We start from the raw sequence: 23,364 nt of genomic DNA, 5'->3' as shown, positions 1-23,364 counted from the left end.
TCTTTTGCCTCGTTAAATAAATAAGTGCCTATGCATATTTCTCTGAACAAAATGAAAAAATAAAATAAAGGCGAAATAAGAGAAATGTTTCCTGCGCAGAGAGGTGAAGAAAAAAACTCTATTGGGGTACTATCTAGGCTCGTTGGCAATGGAGAAATGATCTAGGTGGATATCGGTGGCCACCTACCTATTCCACTTGGACCCCCACCATTATTTCTTTCAGTTTTTTAGTTTCCTTAATTGTAGCATAGTTTACTATTTTTGGCAGTTTTTCGAGTCTTGAACTTCTAGAGCCATTTTGAGGCCATAAACGACGTTTTTTTGGAAAATCACCAATGGAAAAAATTAAGTTCTCAACTCAACATTTCTATTAGCGGTTGTATTCCTCGGATAGATCTTTCTAACGAGGTATCGTATGCGTCAAACGGAGATCGTATGCCAAAGTTACGACCCCGGGAAGTTGATGTAACAATTTACCCCAACAGGGCCCATAGTTTGGCGTTTCATCTCCTAGGGTTAGGTTTTTGTATGTTTGGGGTTTTTCATTTTTTCTAAATAATAAAAAGGCCCTCAAGACTCATTGTAACATAGTTCATAGGCATGTAGCCACCACATCTCTTCTCAGAGATAAGCTACCATCACCAGAGCTAGTTTATTTGCATGTTGTATGTAAGCATATTTAAGTTCTTTGATGTTAATGAAATGAAGTTTTATTTCTATTGCATATGTATGTTTATGGTTATATATGTAAGTTGTTGTGTTCCTGTTTAAATTCAAATCAGTGGTATCAGAGGGGTCTTTTCTTTCTCGATCCTTCTTTGCATGTCCCCAACGAGGTCGAGGTATAAGGAGTTAGGGCTCAATCTGGTTGAACATTTGCAAGATCAGCCTCGCAAACCCCAACAACCTCCCATGGGGGAAGAAAATAAAGACGAGGGAGCAGGAGATCCTATCAAAATATTTCTCAAGGAGGCTCTCGAGAAACAAAGGAACGCGATCATGGATAACTTTTCCTAGATCCTTCAACAATTGCCCACCGACGACGCATCCACATCCAACAGCCATTATGGAGGTGCCATTCCTTTTAAGGTACAAGTAAACTTTGACATTCCCACATTTGAGGGCCAAATAGATGTAGACGCCATAGATAAATGGTTAAAACTTCTAGAAGGATTTTTTTTTTTCATGATTTTTCCAGTAAGGAAAATATTACTTTTCTCTTCTCAAAGTCACCCCCACATCAAGGACTGGAGGGAAACCTACTATCAATAGAAAGATGAAAGTACACCCTCACTATTTTCAACCACACCCACTTGGAATTTGTTCTGGGGCGCCATCAAGGAGCAGTAATAACCTGTCAGGAGCTATGAGGATAAATACATAAAGAGAACAACGCCACAGCCAGGAAGGGACCAAGATGTGCCAGAGTTTACCAATGTTTTTCATACCCTTCGCACGAAGTTAGGTATCAAGGATTCTCAGAAAATTTTGGTACTCAAGTACTGTGACTACCTACACAAGTACATCCAGGATGAGATGGAGTTCCTGGACATCTCCTTGCTCGGCACGGCGTACTGATATGTTGTTAAGATCGAGCAGAAGCTCAAACCGAAAAAGTGAGACTTTGGATCTGCAAATTGAAAGCAAGGGAAAGGTACCCCCAAATTGCAGAACAAAGGAAAAATCCAAGGCAGGGAGGCCTAGGATAATCCACCAAAGTCGCAAGCAAATAAAAACACCAAGAAGCCAAAGAAGGACACAGGAAAATGGTGTGAGTTCCATAAGAGCTCCACTCAGAACACAAGTGAGTGTCGGGCCAAGCTGTCACTGGTGGCCGAGCTGAAGGCTTCTGAATCAAATGCATTGTAATGCCTACTTAATATTATCATGAAAATTTTACTAGGGTTTAAATCACCTTAAAATATTGACTTATAATTATCAAGAAATATTGGTACATACCTAAATTGGTGAAACTGTAAATTTAGTACTGATATAAATTTTGTTATTATTCCCAATTTATCTCCCCAAATTTTTAAATTTTGAGAAGACATAGTCCTCTCCAATTCATTACCAAATTATATATTCATACCTCATCCCCAAAATTTCCTCTTAGATTTACTTGGGAGAAGACATGGTCCTCTCCAATTAATTACCAATTTATATATTCATCTCTCATCCCCAAAATGTCCTCTCAGATTTACTTGAGAGAAGACATGGTCCTCTCCAATTAATTACCAATTTATATATTCATCTCTCATCCCCAAAATGTCATCTTGGATTTACTTGGGAGAAGACATGGTCCTCTCCAATTAATTACCAATTTATATATTCATCTCTCATCTCCAAAATGTCCTCTCATATTTACTTGGGAGAAGACATGGTCCTCTCCAATTAATTACCAATTTATATATTCATCTCTCATCCCCAAAATATTTACTTGGGAGAAGACATGGTCCTCTCCAATTAATTACCCAATTTTATATTCATATCACATCCCCAAATGTCCTCTCATGTTTACTTAGGAGAAGAGAAGTCAAATGTAAGGATGAGAGAGTAGTTATGACATTAATAAGATGTTATGCTCTTAACCTGCAAAGTAATACCCAAACACAGAATATGCGAAGAAAAGATACCCAGAACACAGAATATGCGAAGAAAAGATACCCAGAACACAGAATATGCGAAGAAAAGATACCCAGAACACAGAATAGCAATGATTTTATTATTCAAAGAGCAATGTTCACATGCCTCTTCGAGGGGGCAACCTCCAATAGAGCAGAGCTCGATTACAAAATAAGACACGATACTCCTCGCAGGGAGTCTCTATCCTTTATATATGACTCATACATGCAATACCACGGGCCAATACCGTGGGTTTTATTAATACCATCTATCTAATACTACTGCCCATTTGCAACTAACTGTGGTCCCGTCATTAATTGCGGGTTAACCACTTACAAATATTAATATGGGCTTTATTGACTCTTGACTATGACGTGATCCCATGACATAAATAAGGGGGTTAGGGTGGGACCCTAACATGCCCTCCCCCTTAAGACTAGCCTTGTCCTCAAGGCTGAAGCTGCGGAAACTGCTGAAGAATCGTGGTTGGTTCCCAAGTTGCATCTTCCGGAGAGGTGTCTTTCCATTTGACGAGGACTTCCTTAATCATGCAGCCGCGCAGGTGCTTGTCCCTTGTGTCTAGAACCTGTTCGGGTTGAAGCCAGATTGACCCTTCTTCGTCCAATTCAGGTAGACTGGTTTGAACTCGGCAATTGTTCCCAATCACTTTCTTGAGGCATGATACATGGAAAACTGGGTGGATTTTTGCTGTAGGTGGCAAAGCCAACTTGTAAGCCACTTCTCCAATGCGCTGAAGTACTTGGTATGGTCCGTAGAATTTTGGAGAGAGCTTTTGACAACCCTTGTCTTTGAGTGATGTTTGCTTATATGGTTGCAGCCTCAAAAAGACCTGATCCCCTTCTTGAAATTGGCACTCTGAGCGATGTTGGTCGGCCTATTGCTTCATGTGGTTCTGAGCTTGATGAAGATTCTCGCAAAGATGGGCGAGCATGGTTGCGCGGTGTTGTAGGAGTTGATCCACTGCTTGTACTTTGGAGCACCCCGTGAGATAAGAAGTAGGGGAAGGCGGAAGTTGACCATAGACTGCTTCATAGGGAGTCATTTTGGTGGTGGCATGATAGTTGGTGTTATACCACCATTCAGCCAGAGGTAACCACTGTACCCAAAGGTGTTGCTTTTCTGAAGTGAAACACCTAAGGTAGGTTTCTAGACATTTGTTGACGGCTTCGGTTTGACCATCTGTTTGCAGATGATATGAAGTACTGAGTTTGAGTTGAGTGCCTTGTGTTCTGAGGAGTTCCTGCCAAAAATTACTGGTGAAGATCGGGTCGCAGTCGGACACAATAGAAGTGGGCATGCCATGCAATTTGAAGATCTGATCCATGAAAGATTGAGCAACCAAAGTTGGTGTAAACGGTTGGGGTAGGGCGCAGAAATGAGCATACTTCGACAGTCGGTCCACAACCACCATGATGACTGACTTGTTCCCAGACTTTGGAAGACCTGTAATGAAATCCATGGAAACCTCCGTCCAAATTGATGCCGGAATGGGCAATGGTTGTAATGTGCCTGGTGTGTTGACGGTTTCCCCTTTGTGGCGTTGACAGACATCACATTCTGCTATGAAAGTAAGGATGTCCTTTTTCATGCCGGTCCAAAAAAATGATCTTCTGGTGTGAGCATACGTCTTCTGAAAGCCCGAATGTCTTGCAATGGGAGATGAGTGCAATTCTGTCAAAATGCGACTTTTGAGGGTGGATGTTGGTGATATTACGACTCTGTCCTTGTAGCGAAGAATATCATTCTGCCACGAGTAGCCCTTGCTGGAATTAGGATCTACCTGCAATTGAGAAATGAGTTGGGAGAGCCCGGGGTGTGAAAACCATTCCCTGCGAGCCTCTTCAATCCAGTCTGGAATGGGGAGGGAAATTGCGAGCAGAGTACTTTCCTCCTCAAATTGGCGCGACAATGCATCTGCTACACTGTTGTCTTTCCCTTTCTTGTAAATGATCTCATAATCATATCCCAGCATTTTGGCTAACCATTTATTTTGTTGTGGGGAGGATAGGCGTTGCTCCAAAAAATATTTAAGACTGTGATGATCTGTGCGGATTTGGAAATGTCACCCCAATAAGTAAGGTCGCCAGGTCTCGACTGCATGTAAGATGGCCATCATTTCCTTCTCGTAGGTAGATTGGCCCAGATTCCTCCCACTGAGTTGTTGGCTGGTGAAGGCCAATGGTCGCCCTTCCTGCATTAAGACCGCTCCAATACCTGTACCTGAAGCATCACATTCAATGACAAAGGATTTGGTGAAGTCAGGTAGTGCTAAGACGGGAGTGGAACACATGGCGTTTTTGAGAGCGGTAAATGCCTGTTGTGCTTCCTCGTTCCAGAAGAAGGAATTTTTCTTTAGGAGTTGAGTGAGGGGCTTTGATATGCGGCCATAGTTGCGGAAAAATTTACGATAATAGCCTGTGAGACCCAAAAATCCTCTCAAGCTCTTCAAGGTCTTAGGTTGAGGCCATTCTTGCATTGCCTGGATCTTTTTGGGGTCCACCTTGACACCTTCACACCCCACAATGTGGCCCAAATACTCAACTTCTTCCATGCCAAATGAACACTTAGACATCTTGACAAATAATTTATGCTTGCGGAGCAGTTGCAAGAGTAGATCTACATGCTGAAGATGTGCCGCCCAAGTGCCACTATAGATGAGGATGTCATCGAAGAAGACAAGGACAAATTTTCTGAGATATGGTTTGAGGAGGTGATTCATAAGGCTCTGAAAAGTAGCGGGGGCATTACAGAGACCAAATGGCATGACCAGGAACTCATAATGGCCTTCATGAGTTCTAAAAGCCGTCTTGGGAATGTCGACCTCCTTCATGCGAATTTGGTGGTAGCCTGAGCGAAGATCCAACTTAGTGAAGAATTGAGCCCCATTGAGTTCGTCCAGCAAATCGTCAACCACCGGGATGGGAAATTTATCTTTGACTATCAACTTATTGAGGGCCCTGAAGTCGGGACACATCCGCCACTCCCCATCTTTCTTGAGGACCATGACCACTGGGGATGAATAAGGACTAATGCTGGGACGAATGACACCTGCTTCCAACAATTCCTTGATGATTTTTTCTATTCCATTCTTTTGGGTGAACGGATATCTGTATGGCCGCACATTTGGGGGTTGGGCCCCTAGAACCAATGTGATGCTATGATCATGTTCCCCTCGTGAGGGTGGAAGCTCATGAGGCTTGTCAAAGACCATCCGATGTTTATTTAAAATCTGTTGCATCTCAGGATGAATTGGCAGAGACATGGTTTCGACTACCTGGATGGCATTAAATTGAGCTACCACTCCATGATGGCCCTTTTTTAACAATTTTTCCATCCTATGCGAGCTGATGATAAAGGGGGCTCCCGCCTGTAGTCCACGGAGGGTATGTGTGGAGTTGTTCTGCTTAAAACTCATATATAACTACTGGAAATCCATTGTGATTGGCCCAAGAGTGCGGAGCCATTCTGCGCCTAGGACAATGTCGCAACCCCCCATGTGTATTGCAAACATGTGGGTTTTCAACTGATAATCCCCCATTTGAAGTTTGACATTTTCACAGCGGCCTTCACATTTCATTGTGCCCCCATCTGCAATTTGGACTTGGAAGTTAGAAACTGCCCGGACAAAACAATGCGTTGCTTCAGCGATCTTTTGATGGATGAAATTATGGGTACTTCCACTATCAATCAAGACTACTACTGGGCGATGTTTAAGAAAACCCCTGATTTTGAGAGTTTGAGGGGAAGAAATTCCTACCAATACATTTAGCGAAATAATTGGTTCGTCAGATACAATCTCCTTTTGGTTATCTTCTTCGATCGCCTCTGGTTCCTCAAGTGGTGGATCTTCCTCGGTGGAGCTGTAGTCAGTGGCATCTATTTGAAAAAACTTGGGCTCCTTGCATTTATGACCCGGGGAATATTTTTCATCACAGTAGTAACATAGTCCTTGCTTCCTTCTTTCGGCCATTTCCGCAGGTGACACCTTTTGAATCTTAAGTGTCTGAGTCGTGTTGGAAGCCTGTGGGGGACGACCTTTAGCAGGGAAGTTGGGGCGGCTGGATTGGGCTGTTAATGCACGTTCCACCTTACGAGCTACCTGGCAAGCCTCTGTCCACGTGGGAGGGTGGTGGAGTAGAACCTGAGCTTTGATGGCTTCTTTAAGACCACTGATAAAGCATTCCATGTAGAACTCATCTGTGAGACCCTTAGTGCGGAAGGCTAAGGCTTCAAAAGTGGTAATATATTCATCCACTGTACCCATCTGTCGGAGCTTAGTGAGAAGCCCCAAAAAAGAGTCTTCCTGTTCAAAGCGATTTCGAAGAGCTTTGGCAAATTGGGCCCAATTCTGAAAATGTCCATTGCAATGCTGATGCCATTCCCCCCATTGCCATTGAGTCATGTTCTTCTTGAAGAACATCTTTTGCAGATCTTGCCTACAGTCAGGAAGAGCATGAACAGCACACTTCAGCAGTACAGAGACTTGGCATGTACTCAGGGGGAGCATTGACAGATTGGTACACTTTGGCATATACAAAGGGGGAGATCATTCAGAGATTTTAATAGATACTCAGGGGGAGTATGGACAGCGAAATGTTCAGCAAAAGAAGAGAACATCTTGGTCCACCCTTTTCCCTTGATGTCAAAGGGGGAGAGTGATTTGGTGTTGTTGCCATCAAGTCCAAAGGGGGAGATTGTTGGCATTATGATGCATGTGTTGTACTTGATGGAAACCCTCTCATAGAAGAATATCTCACTTATGTATAACTGGATGAATCTTCAGAAGAGATATCAGATGTGACTGATGGAGGACAGCTCAAAGGAATCAGATGATAGTTCTAAGTGTAACAAGTTAGCTTTGCCATCAAGTCCAAAGGGGGAGATTGTTGGCATTATGAGACAAGTGTTGTCCTTGATGGCAAATCACACTGATGACAAATCATAGTGCAGAAGGATAGCAGCAAGGAATTGATGATCAGTCTACAAGTATGAAGAAAAATATATACACGCTGGTTCACTATATACCAAGTCGCGTATACGCAGGTTCACTATATACCAAGTCGCGTGTACACGCTGGTTGGCTTCAGTAAAAGCGCGTGTATGTGGAAAACTTATCTTTGGTCCATGGCGGTTATTCCTTGGAAGTTGTGCCTATGGTTTTGGACCTTGGTGTCTCGACGGACGTGTTGATCCCTAGTTTTGAAGTTGATGGTATTGGATTTCTATGGTCTTGGCCCTTGGTATTGAACAAGGCCTAAGGCTATATAAGGAGAAGAATATCATTAGGCAAATGCATCTGAAAAAGTCTTGAATATCTGATGAAGTATTAGATCCAGTATGCAGGTTATGGGTTGATGATGCAATTGCTTGATCTGAGCTAAGGAGAGATCTCACCGGTTGATGGAGAACAAGATCTAAGGAGAGATCGGGATCAAATGGTTTGAAATGAACTATCTTTATATGGTTGATTATGCTTATTCTAGATCTGCATACTGACGCAAATAATATTCTATAAGTGTTATAGTATGATTGATGTCTGGTACAGCTGCAAAGTTATAAGAAATAATTTTAGATCTGTACGCGGGTTGGCTTGGGAAAAAGGGCGTATACACGCAGGATGGGTTCATCCAAGTAGCGTGTACATTGTAAAGCTTGATATTTGAAGTTGCAGATGGGTCTGGTGGTTATTGCGGAGTTTTGTGTCTGCTCTGTGCTCTGGTGACTGTGTTGTTGACAGAGTTTCAGTGTTTCAGTGCTTCAGTAATTGATGATGCAGGTTGTACTACAATGGTGATTGTCTTATGGATCCAGTATGAAAATGTATGAAACGTGGTCCTGGGTAGATTGTAGGCCGGCACCTACGTACTGGTAAACATATCAGCCAGTACAAGAGCAAGGGGAGTAAAGGTTGGAGCATTCTGTAGGTAGGCACCTACGTACTAGTAAATGGATCGGCTAGTACAAGAGCTAAGAGGATTGTAGCCCTCTGCAGGTTGTAGCCTGCGTGCTGGTAAAGGACTGCACCAGTACATTGTAAAAGAAGTTTCTTATTAAAGGAAGATAGAAACAAATTGCAGCAGGTGGTTTTCACCCACATTGGGTTTCCACCTTATATCATGGTGTTCATGTGTGTGCCTTATGTGTGATGATTTGTTCTGTTTTACTGCACCTATTTACTGTTAATATGGTTAATAATGTCCTGATGCATTTACTGAAGATAAACTAACTGAATCATAAGATTTCTGGTTATACGCTGGTTTCTTTAGACACAGTAGCTTGTACACGCTGGTTCACTTAACTGAAGTAGCATATATGTTTCTGAGTATTGAAAAAGTTTTATTGATCTGATAATACTGATTCACCCCCCCCCCCTCTCAGTATTATTTCCAACATATCCTTTATATATGACTCATACATGTAATACCACGGGCCAATACCGTGGGTTTTATTAATACCATCTATCTAATACTACTGCCCATTTGCAACTAACTGTGATCCCGTCATTAATTGCGGGTTAACCACTTACAAATATTAATATGGGATTTATTGACTCTTGACTATGACGTGATCCCATGACATAAATAAGGGGGTTAGGGTGGGACCCTAACATAAGAGGTGTTTGAGGTGGAGTGGAGAAGGGGGAGCATAAAAGGGGAAGGATGAGGGAAGGAGTGGGGATCCTTGGCTTGATTTTGGTATTGGTTTGGTTCTGGTTTTGGAGGATTTGTTTTGAGAGTAAGGTGGGGAAGAGAGAAGGGAGAGAAGGAGAGTATTTGATCTGAAAATGGGGCACTTAGGCTTCTTGTTTAACTTACAAGAGCCTCTCCCACTTCCAAAGCTTTAAATATTCCCAAGTTTTATTGATTAACCAATACATAATTGATAATATGCTTGGAAATATAGGTGTATGCTTATGTTTATTTTAAAACTGTTACGTGTTGTAAGTTCACTTGCTTATGCTGATATGTAAGTACATACAACGGTAAATAAAACAACAGATACAATACAACAATCAAACACACACACAAAACAACAATTTAATTAGGAGTTCACCCAAAACTCTTTGGCTACGTCTTCATGAGCTCTAGTCAACTCGACTAGGCTCTCTGGGATTAAGGCAAAGTCCTTTTACAAGCTCCCTAGCTCAACTCCATTGGTTTACACAAGACTCAATGGGTTTTGACACCATCTTATCCCTGGCTCTGGAGCTCTTGGCTTTCTGGCTCTTAGCTCTCGCTCTAGCTCTCAGCTCTGGCTCTAGCTCTGGCTCTTGGTTCTGGCTCTTGGCTCTGGGTCGTGGCTCTAGCTCTTGCTTTGGCTCTAGCTCTCAGCCTTGCGTGCATCAAAGGTTCGCTTGACCTCCAAGCGATTCCCTCAGCTGCTGTCTTTGCTTCTACCTTTTTCCTCCCCCTCTTTGCCTTAGCTTCCTGCCTTGGCTTCGCTACCTGTGCTACTCCCCTCCATTGAGCTCTTTGGCCTTCTTTGAGGCATTTTTTTATTTATTTTCGACTTCCTGTCCATTCCTCTGCGTATAATCATCCCTCTGTCTCTTCGACTAGCCCTCTGGATCACCGGCTTTGTGGCTCTACGTCTAATACATCCTTGCATCATTGTTACAAATGCCCACTTATAGCGTGGCAAGGAGAATGGGACAGTTACAAAGGAATCGAGGTCATTTCCCTGGTAAAAACTCGAAAATGAGCAAAATTCCAATACACAAGGATTATTGGAAAATACATTATTGAGAGCGAATTCTGGATGTGAAATTCCATCAAATCGCCCTTAAAATCCCTATCGGGTCCACCATTACGTGTTATATCGCATCGCATATGTGTTTTGGGTAAAATCCCAAATACATGGGAAATACGTGAAAATCCGAATTCCGGACTTGAAAGATTATGGAATCAGCCCTATAAACCTATCGGGTCCGCCTTTTTATCGCAAATCGCTATCGCATGGAATATTGGCTAAAAACCCATTTACATGGGAAATGCATTGAAAATCCAAATTTCCAGATTTCAAATTTTATAGAATCGCACTTTGAAATCTTATCGGGTCCAGGCTTTTATCGCCTATCGCATATCACATAGCCCCAGGGTTTTTCCACATGGCATCGCCTATGCTGACGCCGATATCGGCGATCGCATGTCACATTGGCCCGGGGTCTGTCCATTGCCTCATGGCATCGTCGACGTCAATCCACTGATATTTGTGATTGAAATATTGCTCGGCTCAGGGACCCGCCTTAAGTCCAATGCCATCACCGATTTCGGCGATCACAATATCACATTGCCCGGGTGCCCGCCATCGAACACAGGCCTATCTCCGACCTGATATATTAGATATTGGCAATCGAGGGTGGCTTCCCCTCTCTGCCTAAGTCCACCTTTGGCCCTCCTCCAATGCGGTTTCCCTTTATAAGGGTTTTTTTGCCCATTTTAGAGGATTTTCCCTCTTTTTCTAAAGAACATAGAGCATCTTCTTTCTAAGATAATTTCTGCATCCTAAGTCCATTTTTTCCCATTCAAGTTACAGTAGATTGAGAATGAAAATATCTCTGCAATGGGGCTATTTCGAGGAACTTCCTTGGACTTTCATTTTCCTCAGTGAGGAACACTTAGACTTAGGAGTCTATCCAAAATCCATTTTGGATCACGCCTTCCCACTAAAAGAACTTTTCTTCTCCAAAAGACTGATATACTAATCTAAACAGTACCTGAGAGTAAAAATACCTTCTTCTTCCAGCCTACATGCACTTTCCTTTCATAGTGCCTCTGAACCAAAGCCTTTGACCACTTTCATTCTTGGATGTGTTGTTCCTCCTAGGAAGAGTTACCTTCTTCCTTGCCTTCCTGCAAAACTCCTGCTTAGATGGTCACAGAAGGTAGTTTGAACTTCTCTACCTTGATCATTGATCCAAGGTGGCTCAAACAAATGTGAAGTACACCTACTCCACAAAACTTTCATTTATACCTGATCAACAAGTTGTCAATAACAACTATTAATCAACAACAAAAATACAGACAACAACAGGATGGCTTAACTCCTGCCTCAACAAAAGAAATAGATTTCACATCTTGTGAACACCTCCATGTCTTACATTTGCATACAAATGATGGACTAGACAACAAGCCTACAAAACATGCCTCTAAAACAAATGAACCTCCAAGTCAAGCATGTAGAAAAAATACCATTAGGACTCTTTTCAAAAGATGAAACACTTCATCATTATCTCCATCTTGGAGACCAAGTCAACTTTCCTCAATTCAACATTACATGCATGTTACAACAAAGAAATCAACCCTTCCAGTTAATTACACATACCTATTCAAAAACAAGGGAAAACATCAACTTCCCTATGTTCATGCACATCATGCTCATGCATGTATTTCATCCTTCAACTTTCACTTAAGCACACTATACTTTCGAAGCTGAAATGAACATAGTGTTGCAGCCACAAAGTGAGTCTTCTACTCAAACTTTTCCCATTCTCCATCTTGGTAAAAACCTGCAACTTACATTCCATTAACAAAAAGATGCAAATAGATGCATCAACAGACATGCAATCCTTAATTGGAAAATAATTCTAACCATTTCTTACCAATCCAGTTCAAAGGTCTTTCCTTTGTCTACACATCAGCATCAACATGTGAATCATCCTGAGACACATCATTCAAGGAAAACTTCCTTTCCATTTTTACTATCTTCTCTTTCCACTTTCTTCAGATTTTGTGGAAGCATTGCTGGATTCAAAGTCCAACACCTTTCAGCGAGATGCCCTTGCTTATGGCAGTAAGTGCAACACATGCATCCTCTTGACAGCATGATTTGCCTTGTCCAATGGACCTTTGGCTCATTGCTTCTTTTCCTTCAAAAGTTCCCTGTATGTGGCCATTCTCTTCCAACATCTAGAAACATGATGGTTATCCAAACCACAAAAGGAACATGCAATTATTTTCCCATGCTTATGTGGAAATTTACCATGCTTTACAAAATCAAAAGGAATGTGTTTAGAACCATATTTATACCTACCTCTTTCACCTTTATTGCCTTCATGAAGAGGTGAAGCAACTGAAGAAGTGGCTCCCTTTGGAACACCATCAATCTCTTCAAGGATTTCAGAGTTTCTACAACTCTCTGGTTCAAGTGTGTGCTTCTGGATGCCTGCATCCTACAAATGATTTTTCAAGCCATTGTATTCCTCCTGAATACAATCTTCACACTCTGCAATGCAACTCCTTCTTAGAGTCGTTCTAATGGTCTTCATGGCAGCTTTGGATCTCTCTCCATAAGAATGTCCATAGTTAAGACCTAAATACATAGGCCTCTCCTCGACCATTATTGGTTCAACAATACCTTGTGCATGCTTTCCAAAGCCTTTTCCTTCATAGCCCATCTTGGACATTAGCTTGGAACCTATGCCTCTAGTATGTTTTTCAAAATAACCAATATAAGAATTCTTAGAGGAATTTGAAGAAAAACTGGAATGGTTTACCTCTTCTTCAAGCTAATACTTGACCAAGGCTTCTTTGGAAACAAAGAGTTGTGACTCCAACTCATGCATCCTTTTCAGGTTCATATTTGCAATATGAAGTTGCCTCTCCATTTCTTGTAGTCCGTCAGAAAGCAACTGCTTTTCTTCCTTCATGGAATTCAACTGCTCTCTAAGTATGTTGCTCTTTCTTCCCTCCTCATACATTTCCTTCACCTTGTCCATCATGATGAACAAGTCTTCCTTCATGTCTCTATCAGAGAATCTTGTGATGGAGGAGGAATTTGGGGATACACTTGTAGAAGTTGTCATTATGTGAATGAACAAAAGAACTTCAAACAAGATTAATAAAGAGCTTATTTAAGCAACCTTTTGCAACAAACCTCTTGTGCTTCAAGGATTGCCTTGAGGTCCTTTGGGATAGAAGAATGCCTTCAACCCTTCTTCCTTCTTTTCCTTCCTGTACTGAGCTATCAACAGCCTTCCCTTCACCTCTGCAAACTCAGAAAATAGTCAGTCTACAAACAAGCATACATCAATCAGACAATCAATCCTTGAATTCCCAAACACCTTTTAGACAAGCAATCTTTGCTCTGTCAATCAAGCATTGTGATATAACCTTCTTTGAAGGTGGGGTTAACAAATCTTAAGCTCTGATACCACCTGATCTGAAAATGGGGAACTTAGGCATCTTATTTAACTTACAAGAGCCTCTCCCACTTCCAAAGCTTTAAATATTCCAAAGTCTTATTGATTAACCAATGCGGAATTGATAATATGCTTGGAAATATAGGTGTATGCTTATGTTTATTTTAAAACTGTTACGTACTGTCAGTTCACTTACTTATGCTGATATGTAAGTACATACAACAGTAAATAAAATAGTAGATATAATAGAACAATCAAACACACACACAAAATAGCAATTTAATTAGGAGTTCACCCAGAACTCTTGGGCTACATCTCTGTGAACTCTAGTCAACTTGACTAGGCTCTCTGGGATTAAGGCAAAGCCCTTTTACAAGCTCCCTGGCTCAACTCCATTGGCTTACACAGCACTCAATAGGTTTCGACACCATCTTATCCCTGGCTCTAGAGCTCTTGGATTTCTAGCTCTCAGATCTTGTTCTCGCTCTCGGCTCTGGATCTGGCTCTTGGCTCTGGCTCTTGGCTCTAGCTCTTGGCTCTAGCTCTTGGCTCTGGCTCGTGGCTCTAGCTCTCACTCTGGCTTTGGCTCTTGGCCCTGTGTGCATCAAAGGTTTTCTTGACCTCCAAGCAATTCCCTCAGCTACTCTCTTTGCTTCTGCCTTTTTCCTTTGCCTCTTTGCCTTAGCTTCCTACCTTGGCTTCACTACCTACGCTGCTCCCCTCCATTGAGTTCTTTGGCTTTCTTTGAGGCATTTTTTTGGCTTTTCGGATTCCTGTCCATTCCTCTATGTGTAATCATCCCTCTGTATCTTCGACTAGCCCTCTGGCTCACCGGCTCTGTGGCTCTTCATCTAACACATCCCTACATCATTGTTACGAATGCCTACTTACAACATGGCAAGGAGAATGGGATAGTTACAAAGGAATCAGGGCCATTTCTCTGGTAAAAACCCAAAAATGAGAAAAATTCCAATACACAAAGATTACTGGAAAATACACTGTCAGGCGCGAATTCCGAACATGAAATCACCCCTAAAATCCCTATCGGGTCCACACTTAGGCATTATATCGCATCGCATATGTGTTTTGGGTAAAATCCCAAATACACGGGAAATACATGAAAATATGAATTCCTGGACTTGAAACATTATGGAATCGGCCCTATAAACCTATCGGGTCCACCTTTTTATTGCAAATCTCTATCGCATGGCGTATTGGCTAAAAACCCATTTACACAGGAAATGCATTGAAATCCGAATTTCTGGATTTCAAATTTTATAGAATTGCGTTTTGAAATATTATCAAGTCCGGCCTTTTATCGCTTATCGCATATCGCATAGCCTCGGGGTCTTTCCACATGGCATGGCCTATGCCTATGCTGATCCGCCGACACCGATATCGGTGATCGCATGTTGCATTGGCCCGAGGTCCATCCTTTGCCTCATGGCACCACTGACGCTGATCCGCCGATATCGGCAATCGCAATATCGCTCGGCCCGGGGTCCCGCCTTAAGCCCCATGCCATCGCCAATGTCAATCCGCTGATTTCAGTGACCACAGTATCACATTGCTTGGGGGCCTGCCATCGAGCACAACCCTATCTCCAACCCGATATATCGGAGATCAGCAATCAAGGGTGGCTTCCCCTCTCCACTTAAGTCCACCTTTGGCCCTCCTCTGATGTGGCTTCCCTTTATAAGGTTTTTTTGGCCCATTTTAGAGGATTTTTTCTCTTTTTCTAAAGAACATAGGGCATCTTCTTTCTGAGATAACTTCTGCATCCTAAGTCCATTTTTGCCCATTCAAGTTGCAGTAGATTCAAAATGAAAAGATCTCTGCAATGGGGCTATTTCTAGGAACTTCCTTAGACTTTCATTTCCCTCAGTGAGGAACACATAGACTTAGGAGTCTATCCAAAATCCATTTTGGATCAATATTGTTTATCTTGGACACACTACATCTAGTTGGACTTGGGCTCGGAGGGGTAGGGAACCTGTGGAGGTTTGCTGGGCTAGGAATTACTTCCTAGCTGACTGGGAGGTAAATCTAGTTGATACTCAAGAAGAGAATCCCAACTGGATTAGGAGCTCAGGGGCATCTCATCCAAGCTATCGGAACAGGTATTCCTCTATTTATAGATTACTCATGTAAGTGACTGAAATGAAATGCCCACTATTTAATTGTAGGAAATAAATTTTAATGGAAAAATATCATCGATTAAATGTTTAGTTAGAAATGAATTATTTCCCATTTTATTGTATTTGAAATTAAAGAATTTAGTTCTGTTAGAGGACCCTAGGATGGAATCCTCACACGTGGTATCAGAGCCCAGATTCAAAACCTAGACCCAAAACCCACTAAACCCAAATTTCTGCTATAAGAGCTTGTAACCCTCATAATTACTTGTAATCCTAATATATATATATATAGATATATATATATATATATATATATATATATATATATATATATATATATATATATATATATATATATATATATATATATATATATATATATATATATATATATCTATATATACCTCTTATAGAAATTATATACATTTGCCTTGGCAAAAAAAAAATGTAATATATTATATATATTAATATAAATTATAATATATTTTATAATAAAAAAAAATATATATATATATATATATATATATTAGATTGAATATGACATATAGAGGCCAAGCTATGTACAGTGTTGTGATAGATATTGCGGAGGGAGCTGTTGGACTGGCAATATTGTACCGATGCTAGCTCATTTCCACCCTCTTCCAAATAATTGGTTTCGTATCAGCTGGAAAGGAAATTGGCATATAGATGCTTGCTTGGGCTGCTTGATGTTCCCCTTGGTGAACATGTTATCACAAATTAATCTAGATTTGCTGCCCTTTCCATCTCCCATTACAGCCTCCCATGGAGAGAAGTCAATAATGGATCGAGATCCAGTTGCCATGCTTCTTTATGCCATAGTTGTCTCAATTTGTGCACCTATATGGGAAGAGGTGATATTTCGGGGATTCATGTATAGACCATGCCCTTCACTCTTTTACATGTCTATCCCTAGCTTCAATTCCAAGCTCGATCTTCCTACATACCTCTGCTTCTGCTGGTAATCCATCTTTTCATGCTTTCCTAAGAGCATCAGTAACAAGCTTATATGTATAAGATCTTGGAACAGAGTCCTTAACAACCATTTCTATCAATACCTTACTACCTTCTTCCAACCAGTCCTCCTTCGCATAATGCATGACCAATTGGTGTATAAGAACTGCAAGTGGGAGATATGTTATTCTCCTCCATCTTATTCAGCATCTCCATAGCTTTATCTACTTCATTCACAGTGCTATAATATCTGATGAAGGAATTATAAGTAACCTTGTTAGGAGCACAACCATCCTGATGGATCTGTCGGAAGATCTCCAGGGCCCTATCGATTTTGCAATTCTTACAAAGGCCATCAATCAAGCAATTGTAAGTAACAACGTCCAACATAAAACCATCGTAACACATCTCTTTAAACAACTGATTTGCTTCCTGTAATCTCTTATTAACCGCCTTCCGAATACTTGTATGCATACTGTGTTTGCAATAACAGGTGATCAGAATAGTTTAGGTGAAAACATCTGAAGGGCATCTAGAGCCCGACATTTTCATCTGATAAAATAGAAATCTCACTTTGCTGAAATTCCCCACCTTACTCTCACTTTCTTCATTCCTTCCTGTTTTTCCACCTCGATCCACATGTCAAGATGTGGATACTCAAATGCAGTGGAAACGGTTTTACCTCAAATTCGCAGTGAATTCAATCAAAACAGCCAAAATATGACCACTCAAATGCATGGAACAGTGGGTTTGCTATTCAATGCACAAACCTATATCGAACAGGAAAAATGTGAGTAACCCAATGCCTTAGAGAATACAGTTTTAACTTCATTTCAGGGACCAGTTCAAACAAACCAGGTAATTAATTCGAGCAAGATCGCAATTTTGGAATTGTTTCATTCGATAAAAGCAAGCCAATGCCTCCTTCACTAGACCTTGTTCACCCAGGACTTTTATGACAAAGGTCACAGTTTTTGTTCTTACAAGACCACTTTCTTTTCTTGCCATTTCATGGAGGAACCTCCATAACATTTTCAGTAGGATTGCCCTCGCCAGAGTCCATGCCATCTCCTGGCAAGTAAGCTGAACATGCGCAAACCCATCTTGTTTTCCAGCCCATGAATAGAATCTCAATGCTTTACCCACACCCTGTTTAACTGACAAAGGATTTCTAAGACCTCGGGATCCTCGTATAGATTGATCTTGTTGGGCCTCTTTCCAAAGGCATCTCTCTACAATGGGGAACCTTTTCTGGAATCCTTCTGCGTAATCTCTTTGAGAAACTTCTTTGAAGGGTTCTGAGTACTTCGCAGACAATATCATTGGTCAATGTTTTGAGGCCAAGCCCATCGAGACCCACTTCTATATCATCTGTCTGAATAATAATTTCCATGATTTTGGCAACATTGCATGAAAAAAATAATGCATTCTAAAATGCGTCCGTGTGAACATATTTGGGTAACATTTGGAGCTGTTGAATTTTCCAATTCTTGGCAAGTGGATATAGAAAATGTATGAAATGCAAAGAGAAGTAGTCGTGTTTCTATGAAAAAATTAGGAGGGGATGTGTTTATATATTTGGATCGTGGTAGGAGCGAACGATTCAATTTGAAAGAATACAGAGGTTGGGCACGTGTTCTCAAAATCAAATGCCAGAACATTGTAACAGTTTACCTCGCCTTCAGACTTTGCTCCTGCTATAATGCGTCATTTTCTGCGGAGACATTGTAGAAGCTGGTAAAACCTTCTAACATCATGCTCAATTCCCAATTGATGCTCGAAACTCTATGCCAACGAGATTTAAACTCAGGGTTTTGCAACTTTCCTTCAGGGTTTTGCAGCTTTCCAGCTTTCCTGTAGTAGTAGAAACCCTTTTGAAGGAAGTTGATACCGTTAATGAAGTTGAACTCCTTTTGGAGAGCATTGGCAAGAAGGAAGACGGTACGCTGCCATCTGGGATTGAGCTTTGTGCAGACAGAGGACTGGTTGCAGTTACCAGGCTGTTTGAAAGGTATGGATTTCTGAGGTCCGATATTTATGATTTGATTCAGAAACATAAACCTTTACTAAAATGCTCCGAGTCTGAACTAGAAAAGACCCTAAAAACCCTCGAGGTTTATGGTCTAAGCAGAGAGACCTTGCCACTCTTTTTGCATTCCTGCCCCTCTGTTTTGAATGTTGATTACTTGAATCAATGGCACCCTCTTTTTTCTAGACTTCAAAAATACCCAAATAGAGAGGATATTATTGGGACGCTCTTAAATTATTGTGCAAATTTCGGACTGGAACCTGTTGGTCCACTAAACTATGAAGAAAATGTGAAATTTCTATTGGATCATAGAATTGGATCCTCTTACATAGGCAGATGCTTGGAGAAGTGTCCCTTGTTATTCTTCTTGAATAAACACACTAATTTAGAAACAAAGGTTAAGGTTTTAAGGGATACAGGAGTTAAGAATGGGACCATATATCTTGTTTTGAGGAAGTACCTGAATTTCGTCACTTATAGAATAGAATCTTTGGCTTTGAAAATCGAGTATCTCAAGAGCATTGGTCTGACAGGAGAGGACATAGATTGAGTCTACTCCACATTTCCTACATTATTGGCTCACAGCATCGAAGACAAGTTGAAACCATTGGTTACTGAGTTGGAGAGCTCGGGCTTCACTGGTCATCATCTTGTAAAAACAATTGTGCACAATCCTTATGTATTTTCGATGAAGGTGGGTGGGGAGCTGTCAAGGTGTGTTTCATTGCTGAATAACCTGAAATGTAGAAAACCCTTGCAAGACAAGATTTTGAGAGAGGGCATTATAACAGGAAGTAGACGAGTGAAAGCACGCCTTGAATATCTCATTAAACAAGGATTGTCACATAGGGAAGCCTTCAAGTTGTTAGAAAAGGAACCACGCATTATTATGTATGAATTGCAGTCTATAAAAGAGAAGGTTAATTTTCTGATTAGTGACATGGGGTTCCTTGTTAGGAACCTAGTAGAAGTCCCTGATTATTTGGGTGTAAATTTTCATAAGCAGGTACTTCCTCACTACAAGGTGATTGCCAATCTGAGATCCAAAGGTGCTCTTGGTGTGGAAGTTACATTGAAAAACTATGATGAAACTTACATGCAGACAATTTTATAATAAATATGTACGGCCCTATCCAGACTGTGAAAATATTTTTGGAAATTATGTCAAGGAAGAAGAAAAACAAAAAAGGAAGATAGCCTTAAACATATTGTCTTTCAACATATTGGATGACTGTAATATTCTTTCTTGTTGGTGTTTTTGCTTGATTGATTGTTGTGGTTATAACACTAATTGGGATCTGCACTGACAACATTATAATTCAAGGGCAGTGCCTTAGTTCTTGAGCCTTATCAACTAAAGCCTGATCAGGTTATAAGCTAGCATACACTTTTGATTACCCTGTGCCGATCATTATGAAAGGGACCTTTGTAGTCAAAAGCATATGGCATTCCTTGGAAGCCATGAAACACAGTTTGATATCGAAAAGTGACTTCCTACAGTGAGGGCCTTCTTTCAATGTCCATAGATGGTTGCTATTCAGTTTCAAGATGACAAGCTGCTAGCTAATATAACATGGTTCTCACCCAAAAACATTAAAAATTTAAAAAAATGATGATCAAGTATTCAAAGACTTTGTATGACAATTCAGACAAGAGATTGAACAAGACTTGCAATAATGAAGAAAGAGAGCTAACTTGCTACATGCCACATTGATTGGCTTTTCCCTTATAGTGTGAAGATATTTTCAAGAAGGTTGAGATGGGCATGAAGATAATATTAGTTTGCAAACATGAAAAAATTGTGAGGTAGTTTAAGGTTGGCCTTAAGAAAATAAATCGCTTGAAAGGCAAGGCAGACACACAATGAGTAGGAATGACGATGACTAGTCATCATAATGTATAATTAATTTAGCAGTTCATGATGTCATGATTATAAAGGGGTTGTATGCCATGATATATTGAACAACTATATATTATGGTAGAGGGGACCTCAATTAAGAAAGTGTATTCTTTGTCCTTGTCCTTGTCCTCGTTAGATCAAGATAAGAACAGATAGTTCTTTGAGGTGGTAATAATGGATCATCTTATCTTGAGTGAAGAACACAAACATAATTAACATGATGTCTTCTAGTGGAGGTAGCACAAACTCGATTCCTTCTGATCATGTACGAAAGAAAATACTTAGACGAAGGTTTGCATAGCAAACATCTAGCTGTTTATGGAAGGGGGCTATCAAATGCCAAGCCAGTGAAAATGTTCTCATCTCTGGCCTTCAAGGCCTCGCGGTTGAAATGGTCAATGATGTGATACTAGCGGGAGCAGAATCAGTGACTTTGCATGACCAATCAAATGTTGAAAGGTAGGACTTGTATGCCAATTTTCTATTTTACTAAACCTGATATTGGCAAAAACGAGGCAGTTTCTTGCTGTAATAAGTTGTAGAAATTAAATGTTGGTGTTGCAGTTTTAGTTTCTACTAAATCTAAGATATGACAACAACACCTCTTTTGTTTCCAGGAAATTTTGTTGATGCCTGATTTCCTAGGAAATGATGGAACTTCCAAGTGGTAATGGATTCCATATTCCATGAAATTGCAGGGGACAGTGTTCAGAGACATAGGTGTCGAGAAAGCAGTTGAATACAAACAATTTCTATCATAATCATAAACCGTCAATTGCTCTAATCAAATCCAATGTTCGGGGACTGTTTGGCAGTATGTTTTGTGACTTTGGGACAGAGCTTAATGTGTTTGATGTGAATACCATGGAAGCACAGATGGGCATCATTTATTCTATTCTAACTATAATCCTACTCTTGTGTCATGTGGGGTTGATGATGAAAGGCTCCATTTCAAGGATGGTGATTTTGGTGATTTCGCTGAAGTTAAATTTATGAATTAATTCAGTGATGGGAAGCCAAGAAAGGCGGAGACTGGAAGACCATATTATTTCCACGTCCATGAAGATACCACTAACTCTTGGATGCTATGAGATGGGTGGCATAATCTCTCAGGAAAATAAATCCAAGCTCTTAAAGTTTCATGCACTGAAGGAAGCACTTGAAGGTCCTAGCGAACTTCTTCTCAATGATTCTCCATGTTTGACTGCCCTCCCCTTGTACACTTGGTTGTCTGAACCCCAGATAAATTTGTTCATAAATTTGGGTGTTCCATTTTGCATCTTAGGAAGATGCCAATATGTTTGGATTTAAGACATCTGTGGTTTATATCTTTTAACTTAGTTACCATAGAATCCACAGTATGAACCATTTTTCTATCAATGTTTCAAATCCCAACTGGGATCCATCATCGGGACTTTATGAATGATGAAATAAGAAGAGCTTATTTGAAGGATCTAAATAGTTATGAGGAGAATAGATTTAAGGATCAGCTGACGGAAAAATGGTTCGTAGTGTGGATTCTTCGGTAACTAAGTCAAATGCCAATATGTCATTAATGTGGCAAAGGTTTTAAAGTGATAGCTCATTGGTTAAGATGGATGTTAATGTTGTTGACTATAATGTATTCGAATATTTTGCAAGTGGTTTCAGTGGAGTGTTGTATCCCATGGCAGCTATATTTGGTGGAACCATTGGGTAGGAGGTTGTGAAAGAATGTCCTGGAAACTTTCATCTACTTTTCCAGGTTTTATTTTTGTCTCTCTAATCTATCCCACCCTTTTAATTCTTTGATTCATCTCTCTCGAGTTGATGAAATTTTACATTATATCATTTAGTTTTATATCATTTAGTTTTATATAGGCAGCAGAGCATGCAATTATTTTATGATGATCTCTCTGCCTAAGAACATTAATTATTTGTATTCTCATTCTATTCCTGTACTTTTGTGCAGTTTTTCTATTTTGATTCATTGAATCTGTTTCTGTACAACCCCTTGGGCCAGGGTACACACTGCAGCTTTGAATTGTCTTCTTTTCTCTTTTTCTTTTTTCCTCGCTTGAAATATATATCCTAAAGAAATGCACCGGGCACTTACCTTCATTCTGAGAATGGTAACTAGGGTAAACCAGATTAATTTCATGATAATCATGGTAGTCAACAAATGGCTCATGAAAGCATCATGTCACAATGTGAAATTTGAACCTGGGTGAAAAGGATAATAATTGATCCACATCAAAAACATCAAAGCCCATCATGTCACTAGCAGGGATTTGAACCTGGGTAAGAATGATAATAATTGTTCCACCTAACCACCTGAGACAACCCCAGGTAACTCCTCCTACTACTTACATTTTAATGAGGAATGAATTTTAAAAAATGAAATGGGGTTGCCATTTATTGTGAAACACAAATTTGTATAGTGTAGATATTGCTTCCTAATGTGAAACACAAAATTTGGTATAATTTAGATATTACAAACTTTTATTTTGGAATTTGAAAATTACGTCTTTGTTTATTGTTTAAAATCTGAAAACCATGTCTT

The 23,364-nt window shown here is 40.4% G+C and overlaps 1 pseudogene; it reads right to left on the bottom strand.

Moving 5' to 3' along the window:
* Nucleotides 1-16,598: 16,598 nt before the first annotated feature.
* On the bottom strand, nt 16,599-18,554 carry LOC149234220 (pentatricopeptide repeat-containing protein At1g77405 pseudogene; annotated as a pseudogene).
* Between the last annotated feature and the right edge of the window lie 4,810 nt (nt 18,555-23,364).

The sequence above is a fragment of the Pinus tabuliformis genome, chromosome 8, assembly GCF_031772625.1.
Source record: "Pinus tabuliformis cultivar Carrire ecotype Pingquan chromosome 8, CPIR1, whole genome shotgun sequence".
NCBI lineage: Eukaryota > Viridiplantae > Streptophyta > Pinopsida > Pinales > Pinaceae > Pinus > Pinus tabuliformis.
Note: the sequence above shows the minus strand (reverse complement) of the source record. Positions and strands in the feature narration are given on the sequence as shown.